Here is a 25,754-nt window from a genome sequence, read left to right on the forward strand (position 1 = left end):
AGGCTCTGCCCCTTCTACATTATTTTAAAATTGACGACTGATACTACAACATTATTAGTTGTTTTAAGTACTACTAATCAGGTTCTATCTGAAACCAAGTCTCCACAACTTCTGAGATCATATGAGATTAGGTGCATTTAGGGTGATATCACTTTTGTGGTGGTGATTTGTATTGCATTGCAGTCTGGCACCAAGCCAGACCCGCAAGATGTTAATGAATTATCAGTCTGAGACTTACTAAAGTGCAGATTGGTTAATAACAAATGGATGGAGTTGTGACTGTCACACAATATGATGCACATCCACTAAAACCAAAGCAATAAACAGTAAATAAAGTCAAATAGCCTAAGAAGTGGTGAGAGGAAAGAAAACAATGTGTATCATGTAAAGGGAATAAAACTAGAAAACTAGACTTACTTGGGCAAACAGAGTCATTTCACACTGCTTTGAAAAGTGATTCAGTACAGACTTCTATCTATCTGAACATTGTTGCCTGCAGTTTGTTGCAGAGCTTAGTTTGTTTACATCAGAATTTAAGCTACCATAATTCATGCAGTGTACTTATTATGTTCAGAAAATGAGTTAAGCATAACTATTTCATCTCTAGGTGCATATATATGACAACCAGCTCCTTGATATGGAGGGAGAAAGCCATTACTATGCTGCAGGTGCCCTAAGTTCGATTAGCAGCTTGGATGCATGTAAGAGGTGGCCAGAAAGGATGGTAATGACCAACCACTGCCAGCTTGCCTGCTGGGGGGTCTTAGGCTTACTGCATGATAGACACCTAGCAGAAGCACTAGATGGTCACCTAGAAGGGTTCCAATCCAGATAAGTTCCTACTGCTATACAGTATTTGTACTATGTAGCCAAGGGAAAACTGGCATGCAAAGGCACCCTTCCCTTTGGAAGGCTGTGATTGCAAGCTTAGGGGAGTTGTTGACAAGAGGGTACTCCTGCAATGGGATAGGGTAGACTACTCCTCAGGAAAGGCAAGTTGGTTTGCACCTTATCTGACCCTCAGCAGAGATTGGGGAGTGGGTAAGGATTCTTTGGCAGAAATGAATGGAATTTAGGGATCTCAACTAAGCTGTTCCATGGGAACAGATGGGCCAGCTTTGTGAAGACAGGAGAGAAGGAAGCATCTGGCAAGGTACTGGGGGAAGCATAAAATGGTGCTGACAAATGACCTTTACAGTGACAACTTTATGATAGCAGGGTTCATTTGTAAAAACCTTCCTTTAGCAGGTTCAACAGTGGTCAGACACCCAGGTTAATGTGTGAAAACTGAAAATCATAGTAATAAATACAAGTAGATAATACATTTTTTTCAGCTGTCAGTGGCATCCAGTCACCCTCACTCTCAGATGAAACTGTAACCAGCCCATGCTGTTCTGTAAGTTTCTTTTTCCAAATTATCTTTTTTGTTCTTACGTGTATACCTCAACATTCATGAATACATGCTCTGTCTATAGCATTTGAAAATATGGCAAATAAACATAAAGTAATTATTAGACTGCCTAGGTAATAATATTCAGCTCTCTGCCCTACTTCTGTTTCCCTCCCTCACCACAAATTACTCTGGGAACTAGTCCTTGCTGTACCAGAGCCCAGCAGCTGCTGGAAATTTAACTACCCTCTGGCAGTTACTGCAAGACAAACCTGCTCTTTGAGAATTCCAACTCACTCCTCTGATCTCCCACAAACAGTTGAACCATCCTATACCCTTACCCACACTCCCAGCTTCCTCTTCCTACCACTCCAGCTCCTGCTCTCCCATCTCAACTTTTTGCTATCACTGTCACCCTCTTTCTAGACTCATCTTTCCTTCAACTTTCCTTCAACCTCTTCACATCTCTTCTTCTACCAAATCTCTTCCTTTAATACTGGCCTCTGTGCTTGTGGCTCTCTTCCTGACTCATGCCTGTATATCCCCAGCTGTATCAACACTATCCTAACATTTTAACATCTCCACACAATCTCTCATTTAACCCTGTCTGTGGCATATTGCAGTTACATCCTCTCTTCCATACTTCATTACCTCCTTTCTTTTTCTGCCCCAAAGCCACAACCATGCTATCTTCAGCTGCCTTCCTTTATCTCTACATCCACAATACCCCTAGCTCCTGCCACAAATTTTCACTACATTGTAATGCCACCACACATGCAATAAATTGCACCAGATTCTCATACCTCCAACCAACTACCCTGGTCTTTCAAACTTGCACCCTGCTTTCACCGTGGATTCCATGCCACAGATGTGGCACCCCAAGACCAAACCAAGCACCAGTATGATTCTCCTTTCATATGTACCACAGTACATCTTTTTCCCCAATACTCATCATTACTTCATAAAACACTTCCTTTCAACCAACTTGTCCTCCTCCTCTTCAGCCTCTCCGTTACATTACTCCTTTCTCTTCTAGATCTTTATACAGCACCCCAATCCTTTCCTCTTGAAAGTGGATCCAGCCCACTTTCAGAACCAGATGTATTTACACCAAGATTATACTGACCTAGTGCCTCCTGACAACAACTCTCTCTCCCCTCCATCTTACATCAACCATCTCACTGCCTAAATTACTTTACCTTGCATATGTTATATCCCCCCTCCCATATTTGAAAAACATCTATTCAGTACATTTACTAAATGAGTAAATAGATTCTCAGTCCTGTACTCTCACTTCCTCTCTGAGCCTCCTACTGCCATCAATAGCCATACTGCCTTCCACCTTCTGGATACACCTTGTTCTACCCCAGTCCACTACATTTGCCATATTACCATGTTAGCACCTGATTCTCTAACACCATCAGATACTGTGCGGTTCACTGCCACTGTTATTCCCTACCTCTATCAACTTGCCCGTGCCTAACCTACCTTTACTAATTCTATCCTTCTTCCTGTTCCAAATAAAGCTGTCCCATAGTGGCTACATATCTTCCAACTTCTTATGCTGAGGACTGACTGCTGCATGCTGAAGCAGATATAGCACTGGTGGTAAAACCATTGCCCTAACCACTTCAGTCCTTCAGCCTAGGGATGACACTCTTCTTTAACCCTTATCTAACATGCCTTGTGTCACAGCTTGAAAATCTGCCAAGTGCCTTTCTACTATATTGCTGACAGTAAAATATACTTTAACTCCAAGACTTTTTTCACTCTCCTGGGAGAATGGAAGCACACTTGCAACCCCTCATCCTAACAACTGATTTTTAGGGATAAAAACTCAAATTTGACTCTTTTTCAAATTTCTCAAAGATTTTATCTCTCCTGGAAGTAACACGCCTACATCCTCAAATAAAAGTATGCAGTCATTGCAAACAAATTTACACTACCAAATCCCACTCTTTTACCCACTTTCTGAAAAAAAACACACAGCTTTTAGGATATATTTTCAATAGCCTTAATGCACCTTCTCAGAAGTGCTAACTATAACATGCAACCAAGGTCCAGCATATGGCGCACTAATGCTCCATAATAAATATCCGCTCCCCTATTACTTGACACACTGTCTTAAAAACAAACTGTTAACTCACCAAATCAAATTTGCCAACAACTCAGACAACTCCTCTTCTATCATCTTAAAATAATCTGATCCTTCCAGCTTCCCCCGTTCATATACCTTATTACAGCCAGGATCACCCATGTCCTCACTTTACTATTAATCAACTGCTTGTCCCATCCCCTATTTCTGCCATGCTACCTGTCAAAGACTTTTACCCTTTAGGCAATTCCCTTAAAAACTGGTTATAAAAGATGTGAAATTCCTGTCTAATAGATTTGCTGTGAAGTAACCAATCCCTTGTATTGACTTCAATATTCTAATACAAGCTTGCTTCTTTTGATCCTTAATCTTCCAGATTAACAGCTTTGCATCCTACCCCACTCTTACCCACTAGCTAGCTTCTCTTTGGCTTAACTTCACTGCTACCTTTGAATTCTTTAACTCTTTGAAATTCTCTGTGACTTACCTGACTTCTTAGCCATAAATCTTCTCATATCTTTCTACAATCTACATAGTATACTCTTTTGTTTACATGAATCAGAACCTCCCTTCTCCTCCTTGCTAGTCCCCATACCCCATGATGCTACCATACCGTGCCACCATAATCCCATCCACTCCACATCCGTAATCCTCTCATCATAATGCCTATTTGCTGGACACTGCATGAAGTGCCCTATATAAAATCTGCTAGCTGAAAACTACTCATATGGAATGTTCTCATGTATATACTCTGTATTGCCTGTATAATATCTTTGATTTGAGAATGATTACTTATGTACTATTTTTTTCACCAATTGTATAAGCTGCCAATAATATGTAGTAAATGTCTTTATTAATGTAAATTCTGTATTGTATGTGAAATGTCTTATATGTGGAGCTTTTCTCCCCGGGACTCCACTGAAAATGGGCACTTCTGGCTCAGCTGGACCATCCCAGTAAACAAATGCAAATAAAATAAATAAATAAATAAATAAATAAATAAATAAATAAATAAATAAATACATAAATATTTTCCATTATTACCTGCTGTACCATAACCTTTGGCCACCTACTACTCTGCATCACTCTGGACTTGCATGCATTCCAGCTCCATTCATCTTGCACACATCCCTCTGTTTTCCACCCCATCATAACTGTGGTATGGTGCGATACACCCCTGTCTAATATCTCTAGTCTATCTGTTTCTTCCCTTCCCAAAAATCAAACAAATCCCAATCCACTTTACTAACCTGACAAGATTCATTTTGGGAAAAAGAAAATTGCACCCCCCCCCCCTTCCAAATGACTCCTCTAAACAACCAGCAGTTCTACCTACTCCATCACCATATATGAAACCTGATAATTTTTAGAATGGAATTCTACTGCCCCCAAAAGCCTAACCAGCCCTTAATCAAGAACTGAATTATAGCCTCTGCTCCACAATAATCCTATCTTCCACCTCCTTACAGTCCTAATAACTTGGAGGCAATCATTCACTATAGCAGCTCTGTCTTTACTTGGCCAAAAACACAATACTACTATTATACTCATCCTCACTACCCATCTCCCAGCTCCCCCAAGTACTTTCTACATTCTCACCATAACCTATCCACCTAACCACACTTGGTGCATTCAGCCCACCCTATAATATAGTAGCACTACACTGCCACCAAATGATTATAAAGCCTTTGGGTGGTATTCACAGAGCTGGGGTTTGCAAATTCATAGTAGTTATTCACTAAGAACAACGCTCTACTTATATACAAATATACCAATGGCAAGTTATTCATGCTGAGTAAGTAAATTCAAAAGTTTTTGGTAAAAAAATGCCCACTTTTGTGAAATGCATAAACTTGCTGAAGTTAATCCTTTAATATGTGTGAAGCACTACATGAAAATGTAAGTGCTCATATAATTTCAGAAATATTTGGGTATTATGGAAATCTGAGATGTACTAGGCTTGCTGGCATGTTCCCAAGACCAACTTGGCTCAGTGCCATGCATCCATAGATTTATTTGTTCATAGAAGATTACTAGGCTAAGAGCTTAAGAGCCCTTACAAGCCTAGCCAGCTTTACCCACATTTTACCCAATTTTATATCCCTAGGGGAATGATAACAAAGGTCAGCAAGCATAGTTTAGACAATTTTGCAGACTGCCTCTGTCCAATAGGGACATGGGTACCACCCTAGGAGTGAATCTGTGATTTCCCATCCATTGGTCAAGACTGCGCTTGAAGATGGTCAGGGAAGGGCTCTACTTCACATGAATAGGAAGCCTATTCCAGAGGAGGGGCAATCTCTGGGACATATATCTGTCTCTCCAGCATGATCTATTCATGTCAGAGATTAGGTTTAGATCTTTGGAGTGGGTAACTCTTGCACAGTTAGTTTTGCGAATATGGAACATTTCCATCAGGGATGGGTCAGAGACTGCCTTGTAGGTTAGGCATAGATCATCCTCTCAGTAACTGGTAGGAAATTGAATAGAGTGATAGGGCTTTTACTCACTCCACATATGACATGTTGGGTATACCCTGTATTTTTTTGGTGAGAAACCTCTGAGAATGCTCCAAGTATTGCAGGTACCTGGCAAGGTACATGCCACAGGGTACATTGTAATCAATTATTTGCTAGATGAGGTGTGAGTCCACAGCTACCCAAGCATATGCACTCACGTATTACTATGATTCATAGAGATAATGATAACACAGCCTAATTTGGATACAAAACATGGAAAAGAGTCTGATTTTCTGTGAATAAAATTAATACTGCCATATTTAGTCGTGATCACTCAATTTAGCTGGCAGAGGTTTTGGGAAAGTAAGTTAAAAATACAATACAGTTATAAATTATTGGGAAGCAGTACAAGTCAAATTTAGAGAACACATTTACTAGATGAATTGTGTTTTTCATTGATGTGAATGTCACATCAATTAATTGATGTTAATAATGACGTCATAAGTGTCATTTATAAATGGGAATTCATGACAGTAACACTGGAAATATATGGGGAAGTAGTACTGATTGCAATGTGAAAGATAAATGTTTGCAATGCTTTTTTTTCATTTATGGATTATGTTACTTGGGATATTAGTACATAATTTAAAGTGATTGAAGTCTGATGTACTGCATTTTCACCAATGTATTATGTTGTCAGGATACATGCTGCTTTACTATGGTACTTGTGACTGTCACTCATGAATGGAAAATCATGGCATTCTAAATACAGAGAAGTGGTGGGAGAAGGATGCAACTTTGTTAGCAATGTCATAAGATGACAGTGTAATGGTAAGTACCTACAATACTATTATGCATTTGTGGAAAACACAGTTTTAACTAGGTGATGTTGGACTTGTAGTATGTATATATGAATATTAGTGTTGTGCCACCAGAAATGTTTTTGTACTCAGATCTTTAATTTATTTGTGATGAAAGAAGGCACGCTCTCATTGCTGTATTTTTTGCTAATGAGTGGATTAAGCTTCAGTATATTACTTTTGTTTGCTGTTTTAGGCAAATGAATGATACAGAGGTAGAGATCCGGACAGAGAAAAGACAATTTAAGCCACTGGCGAACTGTATCCTCATGGCCGTCTTTAGGCCATTTGGCAAATAGCTTTTTGGAAAAGGAGGACCCAAACAAGTTGAGATTGCAAAGGCCTGGAATCAAGAGGTTATGGATATAAATGCTGTTGGTAGAAGGAGTCACTCATTAACATGGTGCAAAAGAGGGCCAATGATATGGTAGGATGTGCCAGAGCAAAAGCAAGGCATATTGCAATTGCCTGTAGCACTACTGGTGGGGGCCTCAAACACTTATTCCTTTAAAACCCGGTGGGGAAGACCTCCTCTCCATTTGGGAAGGATGGCTACAAAACAGATGATGATACCACTGGCATAACCAGAGGTGGTGTGGGTACTGGCTATTACCCACATCTGCAACATCAACAGACATCTGCTCAGAAAAGCTGATTTGATCACTGTAACATATTAACTTAGAGAAATTATTGCTCAAGTGTACTGATTACATATAACACATGACAATTACTATTAACAGGTGAACTCTCCACTTGTACACATAATGACATTGAACAGAGTGTGCATGGCAAGTGTCTTCCACAACTCATTACATATCATACAGTAGTGTACGGTATCGATGTAATAATGCTCTTTAGAGGGTCAGCAGCAGAAATTAGCAATTGCACTATAGCAGCAAATTTAGACAATGCCAACAGCAGAATGGTTGATGTTGATGACATAGTTATATTTATGAGACAGTCTAAGGAAAGTGGCACACAGTTACCATGTTTAATAGAAGGATATCACACCTACAACATGGTGCAGAAAGTGACACTAGATCACAACGTCATGAACATGGTGACATTACATTACAGGTTGTGCAAGAAGAAAACCCATGCACCTCAACACCAATGTATCCAGACCCACAGGAACACCTTCTTGATAATGGTAGAAATGCAGAAGTAACTGTAGCACCTTTACAAAGGGGTGCAAGGTGCAGACATATGTCACAGCTGCCTCCGGAAACATGTAAAGCATTGGGTGCCCAGCAGCAAATGTGCAGTGACATTGTTAAAGCTCAGTGCATGATCACAGGCAATAAATTAGACATGGTCAGAATCCTGCATGGTGTCTGTGAAGATTTCCATCCCTACATGGAAATGGTAGAGAGGAGGGATAGTGCCATGATCACATTGATATAGTATGATGGCACACCAACCATCCATGTACACCTCCATTTGTACACTGGACAGGACATACCAGACTCAAGTAGGAATCAGTGTTGGAAGGGAAAGAGGACAGGGTACTGTCCAGACATGTGAGAGCATATCAAATCACACAAGTAGTTCTCCAGATGTCAGTGGAAATAGAGTGTGTGTGTGTGTGTGTGTGTGGGGGGGGGGCAACACAACAGATTTCATGCTTGCCACATCAGTGTTCATCTGCATATAGCAGAATCTCTCACTCAAGGTCTTGGTTGTGCAGCACTACAGGATTGGTGTCTGTTGGACCATGTGCATCAAGTAGGTCATATCACAGCAAATCAGCATCCAGCTCACATGACAGCCCTTCCTCAAGATCACATGCACTTTAATCTATCCTTCCTTTAGGAGACATTGTGTATGACAAATCTGATGCATTTTACTAGACTGATTCAATGTTTAACTTCAAATGCAATGTATTAAAAACTGCAGAATGCATGGGTGTATAAAGTAACCCAGTATTAAGAGGCTTTCCATGAGCATGTGTTTCATTTCAGTAATGGTACTGCTTACAATTCTATGCTAGAACTGCTGTCACTTCACTATCAGCACTGCCTGGATGATGATTTCTGTTTTTGAGGACACAATGTGGTATGTATGACATTATAAAATACTCTGATGTGCATATGTCATACTTAAAATTGAGGAAGCATTGCATAATAAAAACAGCATGCGATACATTTCTTTTCTAGTGCAGGGGATGAATTCATGTTAAATGCAAGTTTAGAGATTTTAATACATAGAATTTGATAACTTCCATGCAATCGAATACAGAAATAACACTTTTTATTAAATTTGCCATTTCATCAGATTCAGTATGTGCCTGCTTAAGTACAGGCCCTAAACAAACTTTCTACTGCAGACAATTAAAATGTTTGTTTATACAATGCAATTTGACTTCACTGAACTGGTGTCAGTGAGTAGTCAGGCATAACCTTTATAAACAATAATATGAGTACCTGTTCTGAAATAAATATAATTTAAAGGTAAGAGGGACTGTCTAATGAGTGGTGACAGTAAAGCATGCATCACACAGCACAGCCCACACATCACCGCTTGCAGTTCATCACTACATGCATCAGTTACACTCTATGTGCTTTTTTATAATAAAGGAAACACTATTTTGAATGTCCTAGTCTATAATTCTGGACTACACATTGCCTCTTCACCTGTGCAGTTAAATGCTATGCATAAGCCTGCTGCATGGAGTCCCTTGCTACTGCTGCCATGATTAATCGCAGTAGGACTTGAACTGGGACCTGCAGTGACAAATTGGTGCATAATCATGTTTTGCAGAATGTAACATGCAGTAAACATACTGCTTATGGTAGCTGGGTCATACTAAAGAGTACCCCCAAACTCATCCAGGCATCTGGAATGATTTTTTAACATGCCAAAGCCTCCCTTGATGACAGTATAGGTCTGGGACAGGGCTGTATTAAAATTATCTTCTGTATCTCCACTTGGATTTCACACTGGTGCCATGAGCTGTGGTTGCAGTGGATATCCTGCATCACCTAAAAACAGAATTAAAAAAAGAGAGAAAGGAGAGGAAGACAAAACAAAGGAATAGAGATTTAGTATTATACAGTGCATTTTACTATGAATAACTAATTTATTTATTTATTTTATATTTGTTGACCGGGTTTGTTCGGCTGGGCTACAATTGCCCGTTTTCAGCAGAGGCCCGAGGAGAAAAGCTCCAACAGAAAAATAGAAATTGTACATATTGAATACATATAAAATACATTCATCAGTACCACACATTACTGCATTACAGTGCCACACATTACATTCATCAGTACCACACATTACTGCATTACAGTGTCATACATTACACTGTGGCACTTGAAATACATATAGAAATGCATTCATCAGAGGGATACATTCATAATTACATATTATATACATAATAGTGCAATAGTTGCATAGCTGAAATATTTTACTATTTATGTTTGTACAGTGATGTACCAAGAGGAGAAGATAAAGTAGTAAGTTTGTTTATTGAAGGAAAGGCAGAGAGAAGAGAAGTAGAAGGTTATAGGGGAGTGTTTACAGGGGATAATTACATTGGCACGTCCATTTTTCATGAAGGTATTTTTTGTAGCAGTTTTGAATTGATTGGGATGTTCAAGGGATCTTATATCTAGTGGTAGGCTATAACAGGCCTTGGGAGGGTTAAAACTATAGACTAGGTGACCCATTTTGGTCCTTGGTTTGTAGATTTTTAGTAGGTCTTGTTCAGAACTGCAGAGTAATCTAGTGGGTACTTAATGAGAAATTAGAGATGAGATAGCTGGACAGAAAGAGGATTTGTAGAGAATGGAGTGAATAATCTGAAACTGATTATATTAAAGCAGGTTAGGTAATTCTAGCCAATTTAGTTATTTTAGTGAGAGACAGTGATGGGACTTGTAAGAATTTTGGGCAGCAAATCTGGCAATCCTGTTATAAGTTGTTTCTAACTTGTTTAGTAGTCCATTGTTGAGGCTGGTGAGAATTTGGGAGCTATTGAGTAAAGTGGGTAAGAGGTAAGCATTTGAAAGGTTGCTGTTTTGGTAAGATATTTTTGATTTCTATAGAGGAGATCTAGCTTGAGATGTGCTTTTCAGATACAATTATTGACGTGTAAATCAAAGGTTAGTCTATCATCAATAGTAACACTTAAGAGTTTTGTACTGGTGTCCACCTGTATTTGAGTATTATTTTGTGACAATGTGGGGAAGGAAGACTTTATGTGGTTAAGGTGTTTAGGGAGATAGAGTAGTAATTTGATTTTCTTTGGATTAAGGTTAAGTTGATTTTCAGATAGCCAGTTTTCTACAGAGTTAAAAGCGGACTGTGTGTGTGATTTTAGTTGAGTTAGTGATTCGGCAATAGTGATAAGTGTAGAATCATCTGCGTATTGTATCAGTGAGGATCCAGGACAGGAAGAGTAGAGAAGGTTGGTAAAGATGTTAAAAAGAAGAGGCCCAAGGATGGAGCCTTGTGGAACAGCCGTTTTAACAGGAAGAGGAGGGGAGAAAGCTGACAGCCATTTGACTGATTGGAGTTTATCAGAGATATAGCTGTCAAATTAAGATACGGTGGATAGAGAGAAGTGTAAGTTTGCTAGTTTAAGGAGGAGGAGTTTATGAGAGACTGTATCAAAGGCTTTAGAGAGGTCAATGAAGAGACAGGAAGCAAGTTTGTCACTGTCTCTAGCTAGTGATACAGAGTTTAGGAAAGACAGGAGAGCTGTTGTAGTGCTGTGCATAGGATGAAAGCCATGTTGTTAGGTGTGAGTAGATTTTCTTGCAGAAGGTAGTGTAAGACTTGATTGTGTATACATTTTTCCAGAATTTTGGAGAGTGGTGAGAGTATGGCTATGGGTCTAAAATTAGTTATATCTATGGAGTTTCCTCCTTTGTGTATTGGAAGGGTGTAAAATTGCTTCCAGATGGAAGGGAATGTGGATTCCATGATAGAATGGTTTATTAGACTAGAAACTGGAAAAGCAAGAGCATCAGCAGCAGCCTGAAGGAATGTGGAGGGAATGTTGTCTACGGATGTGGAGCAAGGTTTTAATTTAGATAGTATAGTTTTAATATAGTTAGTGGAGACAGGTTTGAGGGAGACGGTAGTGGTAGGGTTACTATTGATGAAAGAGTTTGAACTATTAGGTCTATTATTGTTGGTGGGATGGTTTGTGTCTTGATTTAGTAATTTGGATATTGAGTCTATAAAGTAGTTGTTGAATATGGACGTAGTTTCCTCATGTGTTTTGTCAGGATGAGGGTTAGGGGAGATTAGTGCACCTGGGTGCAGTATTTGATTTACAGAGTGCCAGAACCTTTTAGGGTTGGATTTAAAGGTAGAAGATGGATTATTATAGAAGTTTTTCTTATCTTTATTTATGTGACTTTTGGCAAGATTTCTAAGTTCTTTATATTTCTGGAGGTCTGGTTGATGTTTAGTTTTAGTCCAAATTTTCCATGCTTTGTCTTTTTTTTTGTCGTAGTGCATGAGTGTTTAAGGTCAGCCATGGAGATATGTTAGACTTTATATGGACTATTCTAAGAGGTGCTTCATCCAAGGGGAGTAGTTTTAAGGGATTCCAGTTCACTTTTGATAATAAAGATTTGAGAGTGTCAGGATTAAAGTTTGTTAGTTTTCGGTATTTGGTAAACCTTTGAGGTTTAGCTTGATGGGATGTGTATCTGAGTATTTTTATTGAACAGTGATCACTTAGGGAATTTGGTAGTGTTTCAGGGTTATGGTATTTGGAAGGGTGTGAGACGAGAATCCAGTCAAGGAGAGATGAGGCTGTATGGGAGTTATTGAAATAAGTAGGATCAGAGATGAGTTGAGTAAAGCCATAGAGATTAAGGTGTTGTGAGGAGTTTTGAGAGGAGAGAGATAGCCAGTTAATGTTGACATCCACAAGAATGATAGTTTCATTTGGGTTGTGTTGGGAGATATGAGCAAGCATATTTTCCAGTAGGGGGATGGTATCACCTGGTGGAATGTAAATTGCTACAATGGTGATAGTGGAAAGGCTATTAATATTTAGGTTTACAGATAAAATTTCAGCTGGGGAGAAGGCTTGGGATGTAAAAGTATAGTTAGAAATGGTAAGGTGGTTACAGTGTAGGACAGAATACCTCCACCTTTCCTTTTTGGTCTATCTAGACAGTGTATGCTATAACCAGAGGGCAATATCTCTATGTCTTGGTGTTGAGATTTCAACTAGGTTTCAGTCAGGACAAGGATATCTGGAGTATGGTGGGAGATCCAAGCATGTAATTTACTTACTTTGTTCAGAATACTCCTAGCGTTTATTGAATATAAGTAAATATGTTTGTTTGGGAGATTATTGACTTTGGGGTTAGGAGGGCTAGCAGTGGGGTGTGTTGGACCTGGGTTGGGATGGATATCTCCATAAGAGAATGTTTTTTCTGGAGGGAGATGAGTTTGAGCATATTAGCAGTGGGGTGTAGTATTTGGTTTTATGTTTGGTAGGGATGAGCTGGGTGTTGGGTGTTAGGTAAGTGTATTTTTGGTAAGGGAGTATTTAATGAGAAGATAGATGGAAAAATGGAGAAGGTTTGGTGATTATTTATATGACTACAGCAATTTGGGTTTGTAGGGGTTGATATGTTTGGGGTGTAAGTGGATGTTAAGTGATGTGAGTATAAGGAGGAGGAGTAGGAGAGGCAGTAATAGGATGGATGTAGTTAGAAATGCATAGATTTTACTGTTCGAGGAATACATATTGTAGGGTGTTTTTAGTTAATAAAATGCATGGGGGTATAGTTTGTTGGTCTGTTAGACAGGGGATAATAATGTATACTAGCTAGTACCAGTAGGGGCGGTGAAGTTAGAATATTTTGTTGTAGCAGCAAGAGGGTTGAGGTATAGACTATTATGGTGTGAAAGACAGGAAGGGGTGGGTGTTTATTGTGGGAAGTGCAAAGTAGTTAGCTATAAAGGAAATTATATGGGGAGTGGGAGGAGAGCAAAATGAGCCTGAGTGAAGCGAGGGCGAACAGAGCAGGGGAGCCAAGCCCAGAGTCAAGCACAGTTCAGAAACAATCAGTAAACTCTAACAGAATAAGGCTATGTACTGTTAATAGTAAGAAAAAGAGGTTTTGTTGTGTAGTACTATCAGGTAAGAAATATTTTAGAGCAGGCTGGGTAAGAAATATCTTAAAACAGGATAAGGAGTCCAGCATTTAATAGACATAAGTTTGTTGAAACTAACAGGCAGTCTATTAAGAAATTAAAACAATTTCTACTTACCAACAAGATGACCACTGGACATAGTCATTATGGACAGAGAGATGTATTATAACAAGATGTTTGAGATGCTTATTGATGGCAAATTTTATAAAAAGGTAGTCTTTATTGATATTAAAAAGGTGTACTTTAGAATATTGGGTCTGTAATGGAAGAATTGTCAATGAAACTGCTAGTTTTTTAGAATCCAGAAATCCAAATATCAGCAGGGTTTTTGGACTGCCTAAAATTCATAAATCTTTAGACAATCCTCCTTTAAGACCAATTATGACCAGCAGTAAGAGCAAAACAGAGGCTATGGCCATTTATGTGGACAAATTTCTCCAAAAGCTTGCTTTTAAAAGTGAATCTTTTGTCAGAGACACTTTTGATTTTAGGAATAAAAGCAATGAAATTCAAGTGCTTGAGACAGATGTTTTGACTCCCTTGTTATCCAGTCATTATACGCAGTTATACCAAATGATACTGGAATGGACATTGTTAGATCTGAAATTATTGGTTCTAAGTTGGTTTCTTGTGAGAAAGTTGATGTGATTATGGAAATGTTGGATATTATATTGTCTTACAATTTCTTTGAGTTCAGTTCCATCTATTACCAACAGGTCAATAGAGTAACGATGGGTGCCGCAGAAGCTCCTAGCTACACTCGTGTTTTTATGAATGGTTGGGAGAAGGCAAACATCTTCTCTAGTGCTTATTTTGAAAACATTGTTACTTATAAATGCTTTATTGACAATGTGATTTGGTTTGCGCAATGCATTTTTAGAACATATTAATACTGTGTCTTTGCATTTAAGCATTACCTCTGAGAAAAGTTTTGAAAGTCTTAATTATTTAGATTTAACTGTATATAAAAGGGAAGGCAGGCTGCAAACAAAGATTTACAAAAGGAAAGTTCAGAACAACACTTATTTAAGTTATGATAGTATGCACCCTAAAATAATCAAATCCAATATAATTAAAAGCCAATTAAAAAGTATAGATATGCTCACACAGGATGATTCTGATTTTCTGAAAGAAAGTAAAGCCCTTTGTTATAAATTTATTAACGGGTTATCCAGAGAGCATTGTAAAAGAAAGATTTTATGAGGCAGTTGAAGCAAGGAAGAATGGGGACAAGTGTCAAGAAAGAGACAAAAAATTATGCATTTAATACTTCTATGCAAATAACTAGCATTATAGAGAAACAGATGATTAAAATCATTATTGTGGACAATTGGAAAGTTTTAAGTAGCTTCCATGAAATTAAAAAAGTTGGGAATAAACCTTTATTTGTTCAAAAAAGGGGGAAATGTTTTAAGAATTATTTTCATCCAAGTTGAGCCTACCCCAGTTAAATATAATAAAATGGGAATGTTTAAATGCTTTAATTGTAGCTTTTGTAGTTATCTGTGTATTGGGATCACCGAAGTCAAAATAAGAAATGTCAATGTGCAAATCAAAGGCAGGTTCTCTTGTAAATCTAAGTTTGTAGTCTACCTTACTTTATGTGATTTTTGGGAAGGATTCTATGTGGGTAGAACTACAAGAGAACTGAACTGAAGAATTTATGGGCATCAGCATGCTGTAAATATCAAAGATGAGAAAATGCTCTTAGTAAACACTACAACTGCCCAAGGAATTTTAAAGTGGTCATTTTAGAACAAATTAAGAACTATGAAAACTCATTTGGTGCTGAGGAAGAGCTTGACTGGAGAGAATATTTGTAGCAGCTAAGGCTGGATGCTTGTCATCCACCTGGGCTGAATGATAAAGAAAATTTCAAAGTTTATTTTAAAAGAAAGAGCCTCAGGCACTAATTATACTAGACTGGTGATTTTTAAATGCTTTAAAAAAGTGTGTTTTTAATTGTTACATTCGGTCCAAAGAAGTCTTGTATAGGGACAAAAGTGCTTACTGAATGTTTACTAAAGTGTGATTTTAAAGTTTTTTCTCAGTTTTTTTAGCTGTTTTTGTTATTGTTTTGTTATTTTATGGCTTAGGATTTCCATTTTTGTTTACTTTGCAGTGTCTTTCAAAGGGGCTCCAGTATTTGTAAGCCTGGAAGGATATGATCAACAGACTCCACTACTTCACCAGGAATGGCCTGCATTTGTCCCCTCCAGGGTTTTGATTATTGGCAAAGACATTATCTACCTCCATAGTGCCTTTTTTAGGGAATAACAACCTGATAAACCTACCAGCATAACAAAACAAGCTAAGGAAAATATGAAGGTGTTACTGATCGATGCTAGGAGCCTGAACAAGAAATTCCACACCCTACAAGCTCTCCTCATCCTGGAGGAAGTAGACATCTTTCTTGTGACTGAGACATGGTTTAAGATAGCGGATGGCACTCTGACTGTGCAGGACTGTAACATCTTCTACACATTTAGACCAGCTACTGCACAGAAGGGGAAAAAAGGTGGAGTGTCTCAATCTAGATCCAGAAGAGACTCACATCAAGGCTGGTAAAGCAGCTAGATGCACTGCAGCTTCTTTATGTCTTATTAACCATCAGAAAGGGCCTGAACCATATATTAGCTACCTGTAGAACTCTCTCTATTACAAAAGAAAGCCACAGTGCCTATTTACAGGAACTAGAATCACTCAGTATTAAACCCAATATGATTTTCCTAGCTGATCTAAAATATTCAACTATAGACTGGGAAACCCACACCCACCACTAATGGGGTTCCTATTATGTGATCGAAGTTTTGAAACTTCGAACACGACAATATCAAACTTGTCTGTTTGAAGTTTCAAAACTTCGAACACAGTAAAAAAAAAAAAAAGATGCAACAGTAAACTAACTGTTGCATCTTTTATTTATTTATTTTTTTGTGTATTCAAATTTCAGCAAGTTTGACTATATGGTTTCGACCATATAGGGTTCGAACTTGTTGAAGTTTGATAACATAATAGGAACCCCCGCTAATGGGCAAGCACAGAGATTCATGGATTTGTCAATACAAATGCCCTGGAATAGTTAGAGGGATTAACATCTTGGATCTTGTGCTTACTAATAATGCAGCATCCTGCACTATCCCTCGTGTATCTTCATCACTTGTTAGGTCCGACCATAAAGCAGTCTCCTTCAAAATAAAACTGAAACCACAGAAACTGCCTACTCATAAGTGAAACATTGGTAAGCTTCAAATCCACACCAAACCCAGTTAACTCTACCGAATATGTAGAAACATACACCACCACACTATACCAGCATGGAAACAGCTGCATAGATACAGCTGTAACCTGTAGGTACAAGTGCAGGTAGCCCCCAGAAACAGACCCACATGGTGGAACCATAATATTAGCAAACTCTATGATAAAATGAAAATAATTTTGACCAAAAGTCAGAAGAGTAATTCCCAGAATGTTAGGGCCCTTGTCACCGAAATAAACAAACAACTCAGGAGCTTAATAAAATCCACCAAAGCCAAGTCTCAGGCTGACAAAGCTACCCTAACCAAAGACAATCACAACACGTCTTTTAGTTATGTTTATAATCTCAAAAGCACAATACAGCAATGTGCTGAGCTGATTTTGAACCGTGTTACCTACTCATATAGTGAACCTACTGGTTAATAAATGTAGCTCTAAGTTTACCCCTCTCCTCCCTCCATCTGTCTCTCAAGATATACCTGAAACTGGCTCGCCTCCAGCTATCACACCAGATCAAATCCTAAAAATGCTATCAACAGCTAAAGGTACTACATTGATGGGTCCTGACAATAGCCCTGGATGCATCTTAAATAGTGTGAAGCACATTTAGCCACACCCCTAAGAACACTGTTCAGTCTCAGTCTCAATACAGGTTTTGTACCAAGTGAATGGAGAACAGCTACAGTCATTCCCCTACATAAGGAAGGACCTTCCACAGTCCCAGACAGTTACAAACCCATAAATCTGACCAGCCTCATATGCAAAGCCACGGAGAGACTTATCATGGAATTAATCCATCAGGTCATAGGGAACCTTCAAACATTGGAGCCATCTCAGTTTGGATTTGTCAAGGGCAGATCATGCGTACTCAGCTTGGTGGATTTTTTGAAAAGGTCACCAAAGCAATGGATGAAGGAAAAATGGTACACACCATATACATTGATTTGGCTAAACCTTTTGACACAATTACCCACTCAGGCACAGTAGAAAAGCTAAATAAACTAGGAATAAACCCCAGTGTCACCTGCTGGATTGCCAACTGTCTCACAGATAGGATAAAGGTAATCAATATAACAAGTTACCTCCAAAAAGAGACCAGCCATCAGTAGTGTCCCTCAGGGTTCTGTGTTTGGACCTTTCCTGTTTGGCATCAACTTTTTGATGTGAAATCCAATGCCAAAGTGCTCTGGCTGACCAAGTTTGCAGATGACTGCAAACTAGGAGCAGTCACTGAATCCTGAAATGACTTAGTCATCCTACAGGAAGGTTTGTTCCAACTAAATAACTGGAGCCAAAGTCATGGACTGAAATCAAATGTCAAAAAATGCATTATTGTTACTTTGGGAGGTCATCTACCCAGGAAACTACCACATTGACAATATGCCCCTAACAGCTGACCCAGTTGTCCAGGATTTGGGCACTTATATGGACAGTGTTCTAACTTTTGACCAACATGAATAAATTGTTGTAAGAAAGTGTCTAGATCTAGAGATGTCATTGTCCCCCTTTACTCAGCTCTTATTAGCTCAGTCATTGAACATAATGCCCCCTTTGGCATATATCTGTCCAGAGACATGCAACAACTAGAATGCCCACAGAGATACCATACTAAAAGGAAACAAGGCCTAAACAACGTCTTACATGGACTGACTCAAAACCCTGTCACTGCACTATACTCACTATCCTACAGACTGCTAAGAGGTGACCTGTGTCTGGCATACAAGGCATCCTCTGACTCATTGCTGATGGATTTACTGCACACAGTCTAGGGATCTAAACCTCTTCTACAACATCAACAGAATGGTTTGGAGGGACAGGTATATCTTGCAGAGGATACTGCTGCTATAGAACAGACTACCCATCCATATAAAACAAAGTTCATCTCTGTCCATATTTAAGCTTGACTTAGATCTACTGATGGGAAACAGAAAATTTACCCCAGGTTTGCTCTTGCACTACTAATGATGCAGCTCTTAAATGCTTTATCCCATGCATGGGTCACCTAAAATTATCTATGGTATGATCCCAGGTATTTTCATTAGGGGATGCTATATAATTATTGACCATGGGACAGGTAAAACCAGTCTATAACCAAATGGGGTACATTATTTCGAGAACAGAAAAGGAAACTGTCTAGGCTTAAAATGGCCTGCAAGGGCAGCTAGCCTAAACTATGAACCTATGAAACCATGAATCTATCTCTCATTTTCATCTTTTTACTTCTTCATTTGCATACGTTCATTCATGTCCATTGCAGGTTTGTGTAAATGGTCTCTATGAATTGCAGATTTGTTGGAATCTATATTACATAATCAAACTTTTTAAAGTTTGAACGTCATATGGTTGACACCATATGATCAAACTTTTAAAAGTTTGAAAATGTAATAAAAAAAAAATAAACCAAAGAAAAAACCTACCTGAACAGTTTAAACAGGGGGGCAAACCACCTGTGCCCCCCAATCTTTAAATATACCATCTCTGAGATTGCAAAACAGTGCAGAAAAGGGAAATCTTCCCATTCCGCACTGTACAGACATCTCCATTGAAACGTTCAAACTTTTAAAAGTTCGATCATATGGTGTCGACCATATGACGTTCAGACTTTTAAAAGTTCGACAACGTAATATAGACCCCATTTGTTGCACTTATGCACGGACAGCACTGATAGCTTTAATAGGTCTGTGTAATTACTATGAATGCCAACCTTTATATCAACTTATAGTATGCTGTTCTAAGCTAACAGCCTAAAAAGAACTCAACCATTTTAATAAAGACAACTGCAACAGACCTACCCCTTCCATTTTCTATCTCCTCTGAAACTGCCATCAAATATCTTGAAAAATTAAGAAAAACTAATAACCTAAATCCATATGCTTTCCACCCACAGGATGGCAATGCATTTTATAGCTAAACCAAGACATGTGTATACAATCTGTCCTTAATAATGGAAATACGTCTACCTCAGTTTAAAAATATCCTCATAATTCCTTACCCCAAAACCATTCCTCTTGTTAAAACTACAGGACTATCCTCCATTACTAATTTCTGTCACTTGACAAAAATACTTGAAAAAAATATTTATTCACCATTAACAGAGCATATTCATAACCACAGACTACTGACTAACTCACAACATGAACTCTGGACAGGTCACAATGTATCAACTGCAACTGACAATATACACATTATAAAAAGAGGTGAAGTCTAAGGGGCTATATTCATACACTTCAAGGGAGTATTTATTTAACTGTGTTGATCATCTGCTATTCATTCAAGAGCTTGAATTTACAGACTTTTTGACTGACATAGTAATCTAATTTCAAAATTATTGTAACAAAGATGAGAAACAAACTCTGATATTGAAACATTCAACTCTGGAGTTCCTCAGGGTTTAGCCTCTGGGACAATTTTGTTTTTTTTCTCTTCACATATTATGCTGTAGAAACTCTCCTAGCCTCTAATATTATGCTTATAGTGATGACATTTTAATTTGCTCCTTTGCACCTTACTTATTAATATTGAGCAACTGCTAACAAAAACTTTAACTTACTCTGGTACTGGATGACTTCTAGCAAACTGTCCATAAACTCACTTAGACATTTTTCCCCTGTCTATTTTTTTGTCCACTTACATGCTAATCATTAAATCTCTCCCATGAAACTCATCTCATTGATCCTGCATAGCAGGAATGTACTGTGAACAGTGGGGGTGGGGGAGGGGTGTGCAAGCCATCCAGAGGAGACAATCATCCAGGCAGCCATGAGGGCTATTTGTGTCCCTGCTCGCACTTGGCATTTTGCTCCATCTGCCATGTGCACACACCCTCCTGTACTGCTAAGGAAAGTTTGGATTGGACCCTCATCCAGTCCAGGGTCCTATTACTTTTCTCTGGGAGGGAAATACATGATAATTTGGAGCAAGCAAAAAGATAACCTCATCTATTTTCATTAACACAGTTGTCACAGGTAATAACAGACCCTAAGGTTTCAATACAGTGTCCAGCTGTTTGTCCACCTCAGCTGTGTGTCCAGCCTCTACACTGCAGCCAGACAACCAAGGGAGCATTCCTCTAGGCCAGACATAGGGGAGAAGTCACCAGAAAGTCCTCTAGGTCACCTTCCACGGGATGACCTTCAACATTCTGTTGAGAGGCAAGCCTAAGGACAGCTGGTAACTCAGAAGCAGCCATGCTGGTCAGTGCAGGCATAGGCCGTTGCCTTCACACCACATCCTTCTCCACAGATGACTTGTAGAATCAGGGAACAAAAAGAGAAAGTGAACAAATACAACCTACTGGTACACATGCATGATAGTTCCAAATAAGTTTTAAATGCTAAATGTCCTCTTTTTACATCTCTACTGCCGGGAGGGCCTCTCAATTCTCCTTAGGTAGGCTCCTGATTAATGCTATCTTACCTGGGTTCCCAGCAGCATATCTTCTCAAAACTGTAAAATATAACACAGATAGCAATCAATATAATATGCCACTGACAAGAGAAGACAAATACAGCAGATGATAATTATAGAAACTATAGTACAAACCATATAAACAGTAATTACTGTAGAAAGTGCTCTCCCGCTCCATCTATCTGTCTGTCTCTCTCTAACTTGTCTGTCTCAGTGCTGGGTAAAGTCAAGTGAAGAAATGCAGAGATCTTTGGGCAATAGACTCTGGTATTCGCTGTTTAGTCCTTGACCAGGGTTTGGAGGATATCAGTGCCAACAAGCCTGTTGACCTGGTTTCAATACATAATTATATTTTTACCAATGCTCCATCTCATGCTGCCCAGTAAATATATGCGCTTGAACTACGATTTATCATGAGCTACGGTTTGCTTTTAAGTTTTGCTCAATGCACAAGCTAGGGTAGAGGTTGGAGCAATAATGGATTAGGATGGATATTTTCTGAGAATGAACTTGCATTAGATGAACATGACGCTTCATACTACACTGAAGTATTTGAGGAATCAGACAGCTTTGTATCCATAGGGATCTTGGCTGCAATAAATTGTCCAGATACTGTCTTCCAGGGTGTCAGCAGACTGTGTATTCCAGCCTATCTGATGATTCAGAGGATTTGTTTCCTGTAATGAGAGGGAAGAAGATGCACAAAGTTGCCAAGATTTGTGTCTCTTTTTCCCTGGGAAGTGCCCATTGAGGATTGCAAACTGGGGTGGTTTTTGCTGAGCAGTTTGAATATGTCAGAGATGACAAACACATGGCGATTATTTCAGCTATGTCTTTGACCATTTTTGAGCTGGGTCCTGGCCCTACTAAGCTTTTTAAATGTGCCCTTATTGGATAGGACCAGCTATTCTCCATGTTCTTAATTCTTCTCAGAGAACCAGTTTGTTTTCGTTCTGTTTAAAGGAGGCTTTGCTTATCCCAGTTCTTAAGAAAACATATTTGAACTGGGCTGTTTCCATCTTCTTTAAGGGGGGCTTTGGATACCCTGTTTCTCAAGCAAATAGCATTGAACTAGGTTGTTCACATTTTCTTTAAGGGAGGCTTTGGTTACCCCATTTCTTAAGAAAACAACTTTGAACCAGGCTGCTCTCATCTTCTTTAAAGGAGGCTTTGGTCACTCCAGTTCTTAAGAAAACAACTTTGTATGTGACTCAATTGAAGAACTATTGCTCCATCTTTGTCCTTTTCTTTACTGGAAATTCTTATCTGATAATTCATCATTTATTAGACCCATGTCAATCTACATTTAGATCTAGGCACAATACAGAGACTATAGTAATTTGAGTGGTAAATGACCTCCTGATGGCAGGAAATCAAAAAAAAAAAACTAATCTTGGTCTTTGCCAAACAAGTAGCCTCTGCTGCAGCACAAAACAATTACCAGAAACAAATGCAGCAAAAATCCATGAATCAACAAGGTACCAACTTCAAAAATTACACGCTGATCCTGAACTAGTATTGATGTGATTTTCATTTTGTGCTTGGATAATACATTTCTTCAGAACAGCGTTTTCATGATGAGCAGGTCTGATGAAGTAGTTTTATGGAATGAAAACACTTAACTGAAGTGGAATAAAGTTTTACTGTTTATCAATCAGAGTATATTTTTTGAAGTTGGTATCTCATTGATTCGTGGATTTTTGCTGCATTTTTTCTTATCTTGGTCTTTCTTTTCTTTCTTTTTTTTTTGTCTTTTTTTTTTATTGATAATTTGTCAAATATTATATGAAATCAAAAAAGAATATGATATATATACAATTGTAAAACATATAAACTTTGAAAAGATTATATAACTATATACATTGGTGTCTGTTAAGAAGAAAGCTATAAATAAGTTTAAAGTGTAGCATGAAGAATGATATATAAGTTCGTATATCTTTGTCCATTTTCTCAATTATTTCTAGCATTTTCATCCAAGAGTTGTATAAGGATGTAGGTCTGGTAGTTCTGTTCTTCAGTATAGATATTTCCATTTGTCCAACTGTTCTAGTTAAATTTTTAAATTCATTAAATGTAGGAGGAGTCTCACTTTTCCAGTGAATGGATGATGATTTTGTGAGCTGTTGCCATTAAAGTCCATAAGATTTTTAAATCTTTTTGGCACACAATCCAGAACAGGAGAGTTGAATAAAATCATAGATTTTGATAATTGATTATTATTAAAAACAGTCTGAAAAAAATAATGAATATTATTCCAATACAAAGTAAGACGGTTACATTCATGAAAAATGTGTTGCCAGTCAGCTCTTGTTTTAGTCTGACATCTCCAACATAGATCTTCACTAGCATACATCTTAGATACTTTATGTGGTGTATAAAAATGTCTATTCAAAAATCTCCAAGTGAATAACTGCAAGTTTATTGATAATGATGACTTCTTTGAAGATTTTAAAATAATCTTTTTTTCCTTTTTGTTAAGAGGGTGATTGTTTATCTGTGTATAATAATTCCAGTAGATGTCTGTTTGGTATATTTTTGTTGTTTTAATTATTTTGTAAATTTTAGATAGATATCCAACACCTTGATAAGGTTGATTATTAATTATAATAATATATTCAATAAACTTTGGGACAGTATGTCTAACTGTATCTTGCATTTGTCCAATTTTATTTATAAGGTATTGCCTTAGATTTTGCAGAAATAACCATGAGTCATTATTTATATTGTATTTTCTGATTATCTGATCTTTAGTTAATATTTTGTCTTGTTCTACCAGTTGATGCCAGTAGCTTATTGAGCTTATCTTGAGGATATTGATTTTCTAAATTTGGAATGTATCAAGGATAGTGGGTGTGAAAGCTATAGGGAAGGTCAGAAAGAACCATGAATTAATATTTGGTACTTTGCTTATGTACATTTTAAATGTTGTTAGTGTGATATTCATATATTTGGATGGGAGTTTATTATTTTTATTTTTACTGTCTAGATAATCTTTTAACATCCAAATTAAAGGAAATGGTATTATAGTTAAATGACCTGATATATTGTTATGATTAAGTTCAATAAAGACCTGTTCATGTAATTGTTTCCATATAGGTTTGTAGTGATCATTTAACCATAGGGTTATATTTTTAACAACAGAGGACATAATATATATCTCAATATCAGGTAAATTGATTCCTCCATCTTCCCAATTTGGTAAATGTTTATTTAAGGCAATTTGGGGTTTGTTTGGGAACCATAAACAATTTAATATTAGTTTATTATATCTCTGAGTGATATACTTGGGTGGTGGCAGTGAAAAACTTTGTATTAGATATAATACTTTATGAAAAATAATTGATTTCATGAGATATAATCTATCTCCCAGTGTAAACATATATTTGTTCCAGTTAGATATTGCTTGCTCTATTTTATCTAGCGTTTTATTATAATTATATATAAATGAGTCAGTTAAGTCTTCAAGTAGATCTATGCCTAAATATACTATTTTATTATCTTCTGCTATGTATTTGGAATATTATGTGTTTATATGTTTCTTTTTAGTATTACATGACATAATTTTTGTTTTGTTTTCATTGAACTGTAAACCTGAGATAGTTTGAAAATGATTTATTTCCTTAAACAAAGCTTGTAAAGATGCATTGGTGTCTGTTAGGGTAAGAAGTATATCGTCTACAAATAGCTGTAGCTTAAGAGATAAAGTTTTGTTGATGCAGATGCCTTTAATATTACTATTTGATCTGATCTGATTTGCAAATGGTTCTATAAGTAATGCAAATAACAGTGGTGATAAGGGACAGCCTTGTTTAGTTCCTTTTTTGATTTGTATGGGACCAGATCTATATGAACCTAATTTAATATATGCTATGGAATCTTTTTATAGCGACTGGATAAGGGCAATAAAGGATATAGGAAAATTATATTCTTTTAGGACTAGCGTAAGGAAATTCCAGTTAACAGAATCAAATGCTTTATTAATATCTAAGGATATTATGTTTAAATCTAAGTTTGCATGTTTACTATAATCTATCAATGACAGAATTCTTTTAAGATTATCATATGTATTTCTTCCTTTAATAAATCCTGTCTGGTCATCATGAATTAGCATGGGAAGAAAGTGTTTAGTCCTGTCAGCATATATTGCCATGAACATT

This window comes from Protopterus annectens, chromosome 3.part0 (assembly GCF_019279795.1).
Source record: "Protopterus annectens isolate FY-2018-M chromosome 3.part0, PAN1.0, whole genome shotgun sequence".
Taxonomy (NCBI): domain Eukaryota; kingdom Metazoa; phylum Chordata; order Ceratodontiformes; family Protopteridae; genus Protopterus; species Protopterus annectens.